This window comes from Schistocerca serialis, chromosome 3 (assembly GCF_023864345.2).
Source record: "Schistocerca serialis cubense isolate TAMUIC-IGC-003099 chromosome 3, iqSchSeri2.2, whole genome shotgun sequence".
Lineage (NCBI taxonomy): Eukaryota > Metazoa > Arthropoda > Insecta > Orthoptera > Acrididae > Schistocerca > Schistocerca serialis.
In genome coordinates, this window is record NC_064640.1 from 371,091,153 (window position 1) to 371,104,353 (window position 13,201).

At 42.0% G+C, this 13,201-nt stretch overlaps 1 protein-coding gene across 1 annotated transcript in view; it reads right to left on the reverse strand.

The window, feature by feature from the left end:
- Nucleotides 1-13,201, reverse strand: part of LOC126470192 (rho guanine nucleotide exchange factor 17) — a 649,655-nt gene that overhangs the window by 383,680 nt on the left and 252,774 nt on the right. Inside the window, exon 2 of the mRNA XM_050097851.1 lies at nt 11,598-11,675. The gene's annotated coding sequence lies outside the window, so the exon portion shown is untranslated. The remainder of the gene's footprint in view (nt 1-11,597; nt 11,676-13,201) is intronic.

Here is a 13,201-nt window from a genome sequence, read left to right on the forward strand (position 1 = left end):
CCGCGGCCGATTTGAAGCCTACAACGCAGCAAGTGTGGTGCCTTGCGGTGATACCACAAATTTCACCACAGATTTTCCAAAGGAAATTACTAAATTGAAAATTTGAAATTTGTGGTAAGATCTTATGGGACCAACTGCTGAGTTCATCGGTCCCTAGGCTTACACACTACTTAATCTACCTTAAATTAACTTACGCTATGGACAACACACACACACACACACACACACACACACACACACACACACACACACATGCCCGAGAGAGGACTGGAACCTCCGATTGGGTAGCCGCGCGGAGGAAATTACTAAATGAAACGAAGATTAGGGCTTAAAGTCACTTCAAGCTGAATTCGATAGACAAGGGCAAGGACGGAAATGGGCTGTGCACTGTTGGAGCCCGCCAGATGCGGCCTCCCACTTGAGTGGCGGTGCGGTGGTGGAGTCCCGTGGAGCGCCGTCGCGCTAATGAGACATCATTCAATTAACAGATATTTATTTATGAGAGTTTTACAACCACTCGGTCTTCTTTCGGATGGTGCCTGGCAGCGGCTGTGCTGAGCCTGCTTTGCACGAAGGCAGATGGTAGCAGGACAGTGCCCGGCGAGGAGTCTACAGGCGCAGTCCCTAGATTTGACTGGAGTCAGGGCCGCGGCGCCGTCGCAGGGGGTCCAGCGGCTGCTGCCTCGCTACAGCCTGGCGAGTCTGTGGGCGTCTGTTGTGGCCTCAGTGCTCTCGTTGAGAGATTCTGCGCTTAGGCTCAGCTGCAGAGATCTGCATGCCCCTGTTGTCGGTCGTCGACACGAAGATCAGCCCGGGAGGTGGTCCCATGATACTGCCAGTATGGTGGTACCGGTAACTGCGCCCTACTCCCAAAATGAACAACACGCAGAAGGGCAGATCGGTTCTTCATCCATGGAAGATCGGCCTGGCTCTCATCTCCAGTCAGTCATTGTGACTGGCAGGAGTGCAGCTTGCAGTCGAAGTTCACTCCACAGCCAAACGGCTGCAGACGAAGCAGTGACTCTAAGGCGGTAGCGGCTGTAGACACTTTGTTGTATTCACCAGGTTATCCTGCAACTAGCGGAGCTGACCTTCCACCGGTACCACTGATGCAGATGGAGTGACCCATCTCTGAGACTGAGAGGAAGGAAGGCGAGGGTTTTATAGCCACCGATGACGAGCTCCCCCGCAATGGTAACCGAATATACTGTACTTCCGTTTTCTGAGCCCGTGAGCGCTCTCGGCTGGCCTAATGTTTAACTTCACATCTTCAGAGCGTTCCTTTATGCAATGTTTGTAGCCTGAAAGGAGTTCTTATGTCATCCCAAGGTGAAGTTACTACACTTAGCCCCGTCACAGAAGTGTGTTGTGTCCGCTCTGCATTGCTGTCTAATTGCTGCATCGGGTGTTCCTGAAGTTCTCTTTCACACACTACTAGGCAAAAAGCACGCTGTTTGTTTGTACTTCAGTTCTTCTGAATGTCCGCCTGCTTAGCTGGGTGGTAACGTGCCCACCTCCCACTGAAGCGGGCCCGGGTTAGATTCCCGGCATGGTTGGAGATTTTCTCCACTCGGGGACTGGGTGTTGTATTATCCTCATCACTGGGGCGCAAGTCGCCCAATGTAGTGTCGACTAAAATAAGACTTGCACTGGGCGGCCGAACTTCCCCGGATGGGGCCTCCCGGCCAACAATGCCATACGCTCATTTCCATTTTTTCTTCTGATTATTGACGTTGGTTACGCCACCGTCACGTGATCGCCGAACGTGTTCCACTTAGTGCCGTCCTAGCTGGTTCTAACAAAATTTTATTCCTACACTTTATTGCTATTCTGCTGTGTTATAGCACCTTTCATAAGAACCATCGCAGCATTCACCTTAAGTGATCTGGGAAATCACGGAGAAGCCAAATATGGATTGCTTCACAAGGATTCAATCACCGCTCCATCTGGATGCGAGTCCATTGCCTTTGCACTGCGCCACGAACATATTTGTTGTGCTTTTGTAAGTGTCTCAAAATCAGCTTGTGACCTGATGTATCCTGCGAAAAATCCTAAGAAGGATCATCAGCTGTTGATCCTCTTTTCTCTTGTTTAGACTCCAACCTTGGGAGGTCCTTACACTATTAAACTAATCGCGTGTCCTTTGATGTAATGGGATGGCGATTTATTATATAAACAGTAACACATGTTTGGTTTAAGGAAAATACTACTCAATGAAAAAATAGAAGCGTAACAGAATTAAATGAACAGTGAACATTTAGGCTTTGTTGCAAATACAAGTTTTCTTCATCTTCCTAACAAATAAAGCGAATATTAATGGAATGAGTTCCTTTGCTTGTAACAGTACTGAATACTGAACGTTGTTAATAAGCCTAACATACGCTGTTGATACGAAAACTCAGAAAAATTAAATTAATACTGCATGTAGTCGACCAAAGAAAAGCCACGTAGCGGACACTGAAGAGAAACATTTCGTAACAGCTTCCCGAAAGCGCCCCACTGTGTAATTAACGTCGCTGATAGGTTTGTAACTGACAATAAGCGATTATCGATTTGTGCCATATGTGGCATACGCTGCGTAGTGGCTTAACGTTTCATGTCGCGGGTCACAGTATATCAGGTAACACGAAATGTGTTTAACCCCAAAAAACTGAATGGAGAATAAATTACTAGAATTACTCACAATGGTATAGCTTCTGCCATTCTCGTATCTTCATTCACTTCTGGCCAGGGATACGTATTAGTAGCCATATTACTTGTAGTGACGCAGAATTTGAACTCTACCACTGTGGATTTTTCCGCACGATATTTGGGAAATATGCTATATAATATAATTCATACGGATGTTAATGATTTTTACCGTTTTAATTATCAAATATAAAACTAGAAAGCGTTTGTTTTATGTTTTCTTTATTGCATGAACGACGCAGAGATCGGGCGAGGTCTGACGGCTATTCTTCACGCGGACGGAAATTTCACGCCACCGGATTTATTCTTCACGGAGTCAACGGCCGTCTGTCACAAGACGCCCGAAGCCGTCACAAATCTCCTGCGACTATTATTACTATTCATTGAAACAAAATGAAAAATGTGCGAATGGTGATAACTTCCTGTGGGACCAGACTGCTGAGGTCATCGGTCCTTAGGCTTACACACTGCTTAATGTAACTTAAACTAACTTACGCTAAGGACAACACATACACCCATGCCCGAAGGAGGACTCGAACCTCCGACAGGGGGAGTCGCACCAACCGTGGCAAGGCGCCTAAGAAAGCGTGGCTACCTCGCGCGGTTATGTATAATTGATTGAATATCTATTTTGTAATGAGTTTATATCCTGGCCGTGCACAAGTTAATGTTTTACATTATTTAAAGTTTTTGAAAACGTGGCACTGTGTCTTTTGTTTTAATAAACTAAGGTGAAATGACTTTGGAGATAAAAAGCAATAACTGAGTTTGCCTGATTTATGATTCATACACGCAGAAATTTATTTTCGTGATGTGTTTTTATGAAAGTTTGATCAAATTAGTCTATATATTGAAACAGTATTTGTACTGTGAGCAGTACTAAAGGTTACCAGCGGAACGAGATCTTTGGTTCTCAAATAGGTCGACGTCATTTATTTTAACTGAGTAATAAGTGTATTCTAGAATATGGTAATCTACTTTTGGAAGGTGAAGGTAAAATATTTAATTTTAACTTAATTAAAAATAACTACGAAGGCGGAAAGTGGAATACCTTAGAATAACAGTGCAAAATCCAGAGATCCGGTGTATTTAGGTGAGCGCTTTATTAATCATACTCACTGGCTGAATAAGCAATGCAGCAATCAACACACGGCGATGACTTTAATCCAAAATGTTAACAAGAAGTCATTATACGTTCTCGTCCCTATTCTGTCTGATGAAGACGAACCTATCAACTAACAAATAAGAGTGGTGCACACTTGGCTGTATACGGTCCACGAAAATAAAATTTCAAGGGTATCATCTGTCGTAACGAAGTATCGATGCTACGTGTCATAAGATATTACACACTATGCTTACCTACAGATTGGTAAGCGTCGAGGGAGGCAGAAGGCGGGAATGGTGTAGTTGAACGTCTCGTTCAGAACGAGATTATTAGTGGCAGAGTATTAGCTCACATTGAACAGATTCTGGGAGGAATATATCGTGAGAGTATTGAAGGGGCCGGCCGGAGTGGTCGAGCTGTTGTAGGCGCTACAGTCCCGAACCGCGCGACCGCTACGGTCGCAGGTTCGAATCCTGCCTCGGGCATTGATGTGTGTGATGTCCTTAGGTTAGTTAGGTTTAAGTAGTTCTAAGTTCTAGGCGACTGATGACCTCAGATGTTAACTCCCATAGTGCTCAGAGCCATTTTTGAGTACTGAATGAGCCATAACAGTATTCGCCTGTTGTCATGATTTAGAGAAATTACGGAAAACGTAAATCGGTATGGCCAGATGGGGATTTGAGCCCCGGCATTAAAAGTAACTATCCAGTTTCCTGAGCCCCTAACGTTCGGAGAATATTTCGACCATTTACTTGGAGTCTACCATGGGAATTAGGATCTGGTGCTTGGGTCAACGCAGTTCGAGAGCAGAACATGATTCATGCTGCGACGAAGCATGATATACCGCGCAGAGTTCGGAGGGAAGGTGCGGGCGCTACGGTCGCAGGTTCGAATCCTGCCTCGGGCATGGATGTGTGTGATGTCCATAGGTTAGTTAGGTTTAACTAGTTCTAAGTTCTAGGGGACTAATGACCTCAGCAGTTGAGTCCCATAGTGCTCAGAGCCATTTGAACCATTTGAAGGTGCGGGTTTAGATGATGGGGGAGGGCACTGCCTGCTTGTGTAGTGCTTACTGAGAAATTTGCGTGTGAAGAAATTACAGCAGGGTCACGGAGATGGCTTAGGCATTGTTGGTTAACGTAGCAAAGTCACACTGGTAGGCTATGAAAATGTCCAACTACCACTGACGAACGGTTCAACCGTCAAAGGAAGACAGAAAGACCTTACTACCTTTGCAGAAAACAGACTACATATCAGTTTAAAAAATATGGCTGCTGAAATGGCCGAATTATGAAACGAGCTACCCTGTGGGAAGCAGCAAAAATGAAGCACCTCAAAATAGTGGCGTAACTGTGAGGATGAGACCTGTAACTCAAATAAACTTGTTGATAGTATGACAAATAAAATTGTTATTACCTCTTCCACTCAAGGCTGAGGATGTGAAAACTCCCGCTATGTTAGTAAACGTTGTAATTACTGAAAAGTTCAGATTTTAAGTTGACGGTATTAGGCACATAAAGAAAACGTGCATACATCCTATAATTGTATCACCAAAGGATGAAGGTGATGTTTCTCACAACGGAAATAATTGTTTGTACTCTAAGCTTTCTCCAGTGTATACACTATTTGAATAGTTTATGGGAAAATTCCCCCACCCCCTATGTTACATTCTCGTAAAGCATTGGAACGAAATAATGATGAATGTATGAAGTTGCGGGCGTTCAGACAGAAAATTAAATTAATTTAATTCTGGAGTAGAATAAGAAATGACGAACTCATAAAAATAAGGTTTATGTTTTAAACTGGCATAAGGTTTTTAAAATGGTAATTATAAAGTGATTTGTACGGTTTACAGACTATTAGCCAAGGTTTATATGAATGGTTCTCCAAGGTACAGGCTGTTGATTGTCAAACAGCACCCTTCACCATAATATTTGGATGGTCTTCTTTTTTGTCCAAACACTGTAAATGGTACCAAAACCGTGAAACATGCACCAGTGAGATTGGAAACAAGTCGTATGGTTAGCTACACCATTCAGAGAGTTGTTTCAGACAAAGGGGTTGAGGTTGGTTCGGTGAACCCCTAAATGCACTATGTGATCAAAAGTATCCGGACACCTGGCGGAAAATTACTTACAAGTTCGTGGTGCCCTCAATCGGTAATGCTGGAATTCAATATGATGTTCGTCCACTCTTCGCCTTAATGACGGCTTCCGCTCTCGCAGGCATACGTTCAATCAGGTGCTGGAAGGTTTCTCAAGTAATGACAGCCCATTCTTCACGAAGTACTGCACTGAGGAGAGGTATCCATGTCGGTCGGTGAGGCCTGGTACGAAGTCGGTGTTCCAAAACATCCCAAAGGCGTTCTATAGGATTCAGGCCAGGACTCTGTGCAGGCCAGTCCATTACAGGGATGTTATTGTTGTGTAACCACTTCGCCACAGGCCGTGCATTATGAACAGGTGCTCGATCTTGTTGAAAGATGCACTCTCCACCTCCGAATTGATCTTCAACACTAGGAAGCAAGAAGGTGCTTAAAACATTAATGTAGGCCTGTGCTGTGATAGTGTCACGCGACACAACAAGGGGTGTAGGCCCCTCCATGAAAAACACGACCACACCAAAACACCACCGCCTCCGAATTTTACTGTTGGCACTATACTCACTGGCAGATGACGTTCACCGGGCATTCGCCATACCCACACTCTGTCATGTGATCGCCACATTGTGTACTGTGATTCTTCACTTCACTCAAAGTTTTTCCACTGTTCAGTCACTGTTTATGCTCCTTACACCAAGCGAGGCGTCGTTTTGCATTTACCGGCGTGATGTGTGGCTTATGAGCAGCCGCTCGATCACGAAATCCAAGTTTTCTCACCTCCCACCTAATTGTCATAGTACTTGCAGTGGATCCGGATACAGTTTAAAATTCCTGTGTGATGGTCTGGTTAGATGTCTGCCTATTACTCGTTACAACCCTCTTCAACTGTCGGCGGTGTCTGTCAGTCAACAGATGAGGTCGGCCTGTACGCTTTTGTGCTGTACGTGTCCCTTCACGTTTCCACTTCACTATCACATCTGAAACAGTGGACCTAGGGATGTTTAGGAGTGTGGAAATCTCGCGTACAGGCGTATACACAATTGATACCCAATCACCTGACCACGTTGGAAGTCCGCGGAGCGCCCCATTCTGCACTCTCACGATGTCTAATGACTACTGAGGTCGCTGATATGGAGTACCTGGCAGTAGGAGGCAGCACAATGCACCTAATATGAAAAACGTATGTTTTTGGGGGTGTCCGGATACTTTCGATCACATAGTGTAAGTTTATGTCTCGGACAGCCTATTTGCCATCGTTCCAATTCCAGGTAACTCTACAACGACGCCAGAAGCTGTCTTTTGGTGTATAGTTGAATTTTTAATACTACTGAAAGTCGAACTATGACCAAAAATTACGTCGACATTCCGACTGATGAAGTATATCCGATGGAACATATGTTGTTTGAAACTGCATACCAGTACCCTAGTTACTAGTTTCCCAATATTCTGATCATGTCCCAAGCGAGACTTTGGACTCGCATTTGGGAGGACGAGAGTTCAAAACCCTGTTCGTCCATGCAAGTTTCATTTAAGTACTTATTAGCTTACTAAGTAGAAAATATTCGAGGAGCTATGTTCAGGAATTTAAACAAAACATTATGCAAAGGGTACCAGTAGTGCTACTACAAGGTGAATGTGGTCTATAGCTGCACTTGTTTTTGGACCAAGAAAAAACTACCTGAGAAGTCTCTGAAGCAGGAACGCTTCTCTGAACAGATTTAGTGTTATTAACAACCATAAAACTACAACTCTACGTCATTCCGCTTCTGTTACATACGCGTTCATGTTGTTCAGTGGTAGGTTGCGAACATCTGTGGAATTGGGAAAAGGAGATTATCGCCGTGTCTCGTGGAGAGTTTGAATTATTATGAATGGCGCACTAAGATGGCTCAAATGAAACATCACTACCTGCAAGAGTTAGAAATTCGACTTGGGGTACGACATTTAGTTTTACCCTGTCACGTGGTTCATCAAAATGAGTGCGCTATTAAAAGGAATAAAAGTTTGCATTTGAGACTGAACAGCACGTAATTCATAAGGTATGATACGGCAAAAGAATAGAGATGTGCTGATGTGGCCCCGTTAGCTGTGCGCTGCGATACACGTGGCCGCCGGAAGCCAGACGGAGCAGAGTGGTGAGGCGGGTGAAGATATCGCGGAAGACCTACGAGGACGTCTCTGGCCATGCAACGTGACCTCTATTAAAGAAGGCCATCAGATTGTAATGACATGCCCCAGAAAGATCTGCACCCTGAGTATGAATGATGAGTGTCGTTTTAACAAATCTCAACAAAGACCATTTACAAAATTTTACAGGAGAGATATGTTCTAGTTGTATTCAGTATCGTTGATTAAAAAGAAATAAAAAAAATGTAATATTGGTCGTCCATGTGGGTAGGGATTGAAGAAGAAATGAATGAAGTTTATCACTAACGGCCTTTATTGAGAAAACAAAAGTAACAAATTACAAATTTTTACAAAACTCAACATCTCCATTTTTTCATGAGTGTTTCTTCTTTATTTTATTCAGTTGTGCATTATACATACATTTTCTAAACATTTAAATTCAATGGGCTCTTAATTACGCTACACACTGAAGATAATACCAGAATTAGAAGTTAACAGTGTAATAGTAGATTTATATTTTTCTGGTACCTTAATAAACATATGGACAGAAGTGCCCACAGTAAAAAAAAAAAAAAAAATTGTTTCTCACTTTCTCACATCTTAAACCCATTATAAAACTCATTGTCATACTTTAAATGACGACTAAAATTATAGTACATATTTTAATGCAGTGCTTAGATTTAACGCTGTGTGAAATCCAAAACAATACTCAAACACTCTTCTTTTTAATGTAAAAGTTCTTCATAATACTCGATTTTGCCTTCAATATAATTCCTTGCACAGCTTTTGAACAGAGCTTTTCCCTTTCCTCTTACTCATTTTCAGAATAGGACATCAACTCCTTCACGTTATTAGCTTTATTTTTGCTCACGTGATTCATTGATGGAAGTCGAGATGCTTCAAACGTTACTGAAGCACTTCTCTTTCCATATTTCGGCATCTCAAGGTATATCAGTGAAACAAAGTATTTTGAGAAAGGCATTGTGGCTTGGTCTTAGGTTTTCTTACAACACATTTGGAGATCGATTTCATATAGTAACTATACCAGTCTTCACTCCAAACTTCAACCTCCCCAAACTTTCCTAAAACGTCATAATATTCTGAGGGAAGAGTGACTGTTTCGTGTTTTCTTAGTTCTTTTTCAATAACGCCAAAAGTCCAGTCCGGAGGCAAATAGCTATGCCCAGGCACTGGGAAACAATGCCGAATTCCTTTAAATACCATTGATCATTCAATGTTTCTAAAAGCTTTGCCGTCATTGTGGAGTTTTTGTTGTGGGAACCACAAGAACCAGAAAATAATCTCTGACTTAGATTTTCTGCGTCTTGGATTATTAGTTTTTGCTCTAGACAATGACAGACTTGAAAAAATAAGTATGAAATAAATATAATCAGTTTAGACAATTATTTTTATTCTACAAACTTTTTGTTTACGCGGTAAATAAAATCAGACTTACCTGCCACTTTCCTGAATGTTGAGGCACATAAAGGAGCCTCTCGGCCTTATTCTTCTCTTATATATAGGAGTAGTTTGAGATTGACAGAGATCTTTGTTTACTTTTATCGTCTTCCTTCCCTCTGCGTATTTTAGGCAAGTTTACTCTCTTGTATCGTAGTAAGAAATTATCATGTTCGGCTTTTGTGTTGTTCATATACAGGCTACCTCTAAAATGAATAAGATCATGTTGTTTCAGTATGGTTACAGTCAGCATTCAGATCTTCATTTGATAATGCAGTCGTGCACTTCTTACTCTTTTGACGTTCACGACTCCTACTTTGTCTTCCACTTTTAACCTTCTGAACTGTTTCAGAATATTCTGAATCTTCTAACATCTAAATAATGATGTTCAAACAACAGCGTTCTACAACAGCTACTAATCGTATAGTAAAACAGTGGATAAGCATGGAAGAGAATTACACGGGAGAATATGTACTGTTGTCTAACAATCATTTAGCAAACAGTTGGTTTATCTTACAGGGTGTTGTGCGATTGTACGACAATAAACAGATGCGAATGTAGAGGCTATTAAATTTAAGTTTTAAATTGAATGTTTTAAGTTTCAGCCAGGTAGTGCGAAAGAAGGATTAGTTGATTTTTGCGGAATCTCGGAAAAAAGGAGATGTCGAGTTTTGTGAAAATTTACATTATTCAGGCGCCTTTTACAACCGCAAATATTCAAACTTTCCGTATTTTTGTTAGCCTTTGTGTGAGGCTCATATTAAAGTACCAGAACTCGTTAAAAATGCATTTTGAAAAAAATGGTGTTTGCCAAGTTTTGTTAAACCGATCCTGCTATTTGTCTTCAGTCAACTGGCGCAGATCGTGACCCTTCTCATCTATTTAGTAGTTGGTGTAGGTCTTTACGAGTGCGCAAACATTCTGAAAGAATCAAATGATCCCATTCGACGCACTAGGTCACCACACTGGCAAATCGTCAGTGTACGATGCTCGAATACCCATGCTGTGACATGCCGTTCACAGCGTTATTGTGTTATGAAGACAATGCCACTACTAAAGTGAAAACGTCAGAAATCTGTTTCAAATTCTCACGCCAATGTGTATAGGCGTGCTCGTTGTCTCTCGCTGCCTTGACACTCTAGGGATCCTTTCCCGAGTATTACTGTTGCGTGTAGTCCTGCCTACTGCTGAAGCCTTCAGATTGTGATCGCGGAAATTGACTTACCTATAGCAGTGTTCTAGTGTCCTAGTCTCAAGGCAGAATGAACTCCGCAGTATGTCATTGTCGTGTTCTTGCTGTGTATGTCATCCCACAGTAGTGTCACAGTTACCGAGCGACCGGTTGTAGCGCCGTCCCCTTGGGGATGTCATACAGTGGTAAGGCTTCGTCTACCGATAGGGTTGGAGGCGATTCGCTATAACGTCTCGTCCTTCTGGTTTATAATTACGGTAGTTTCCTTAGATATTTTCGAACAAATGGCGAGATGTTTTCTTACAAGTTTCCCATTAGTTTCCTCCCTCGATCCTAATCATTTTACGAACAGATGGCCTGACTCGTCAAAAGTTGAAAATAAAAATAATGACAGAAAACTATAAGGAAATTCAAAGATTACAACACCTGATTTCTTCATAACTTGTCTGGCAGAGAGCGACGTGCCTCAGTGTACAAGGAAAGAATATTCAGATTCTAAGCGCTCAGCTATGGTGGTGAGAGAGTGTGAACACGACGAAATGAAGAAAATAGCTCACTGCCTCACACAGAGCACTGACGTCTGTGAGAACTTCTTCAAAAAATGAATAGCGCCATCACTAACAATAATACATATAGCTTTCGTTTATCATTTAAGTTTATGTATGGCGTAAACATGGCCACGAGACACCAATCATTGATAAAATTATGGTCTCCGACCCACTAGTTTTATTTCAACGTGTCGTCAGCTACAATGATAATGAGTTGATAAACCCTAACAAATTATTGTCAGCCACACTTTGTAAAAATGCACATTAAATTTTTATAGTATTTTTGTATACATCTGAACAGCGCTACTTCGTATGCGGACGTTACATATTCGAAGCTACGTGCTTGCTAAAGTAACGACATCGAAAAATGGTACTTACGAAGACTAGAATGTGCAGTGACTCCACGTAAGATCGTTCCGTCTCCAGAATCTCGACAGCGACATGAGTTCTTGTGTCCTGAAAAAGACAAAATAAGAGTGAATGGAGTAGCAAACCAATGAAACACTAACGAATGAAGACTGACATCTTTATAATGGCATAGTCAGCATATGAAACATAGATAACTGCGAAATCTCAAGTGCTTTTTTTTTTTTTAGTGCAAGCACTGATGATAAAGACTCCTGCCTACTTTTCCACAAGAGCACGAGACGAGCGGGCAACCGATTTCATTCCGCATTAGTCCACAACAAAATAAATGCTGTATTAAGCTTGAAACAAATCAATAAGTTACTTGCACAACGTTTAGTTTTGAGGAAACATAATGCCAGTAATTCTTCTCAACAATCCAAAACTAAAGAAGCATCAAGATTTACCAAACCTTAAATAAGTTACTCGTCAATGCAGTAACTACGACTTAGTACAAGTGTTTATGTTTGCGGTTTCGTTAGATGGTCTCCGCAAGTATGCTATACTTAATCGATAAGTTCAACAACATCTGAATGTGTTTACTTCCTATTTTCAGGAAAGTTCAGTGTACTCCAGGATTTGCTGCATCAGTACTCATCATCTGTATTATTTGACAGAAATATTGACAATAAATAAATATTAATACATAGAAAGGAAACATAAAAGACTAGACTTCCTGTCATGTAATGATTGAGCTTTTATGCCAGTAAGAGAAGTGATAAGATAGACAGATTGCTATCTACGGCACCCTACATCCGAATTACAAAAAGACACTACAGAAAGATATGGAACTTGGAAAAGCCCACAGTAACATAATCAGGTGCACAGACGCTATATCTCCTTATCTGCTCTCCCACTGCAGAATTTTGATGGATTACAACACGTTCTAACAACAAGATTAGAACTGGTTAACTCTGGATCTACATCAACATACTATAGCTTGATACCCACCTCCATCGTAAATCAATTGTTTTCGCCACTCTGCCAATGTCTAACCCTTTGTAATTACTTCTGACATTATGTTGGCTCCGGTTGTAATCCTGGTGGTGGGCATTTACATTAGCAAAAATTGGCCAGAAATGGGAGAGCAGGTGTTGAGCTAGAGATGATGTCAGTAGTGGAGTATCACCACTTCCAGTGCAGACAAAGGACTCCCCCTCCCAATCAAGGTCAAAAATTCTGTACTTCGATATTCAAGATAGAGGAAGTAGGTCAAATTCTGGAGCTTTGCTGCTCCACCATAAACAATTTGGAGCTGCACATATTATTATTATTATTTACAAGCAATTTTAGTGTGAGCACTGCAGCAGAGTGTGAGTACTGGAGCAAGTAGTGCCGGCCAGAGTGATACGCTTTCAGAAATCCTGTCACTGTCCAGGGTGTCAGTGTCCACCCACAAAGCAGATGGGTTGGGAATCTTTGATCGACTGGGGTTATGCTGGGCCAGTCATGAAAGCCCAGCCAACTGGGCATTGCAGACATAGCGCACCGCGCATCTGTAGACCTTTTTTTATTGGGACAACTTTTTTAATGATCTATGAGTGCGTCATCAGCAAAACCCACATGCCCGAGCTGTA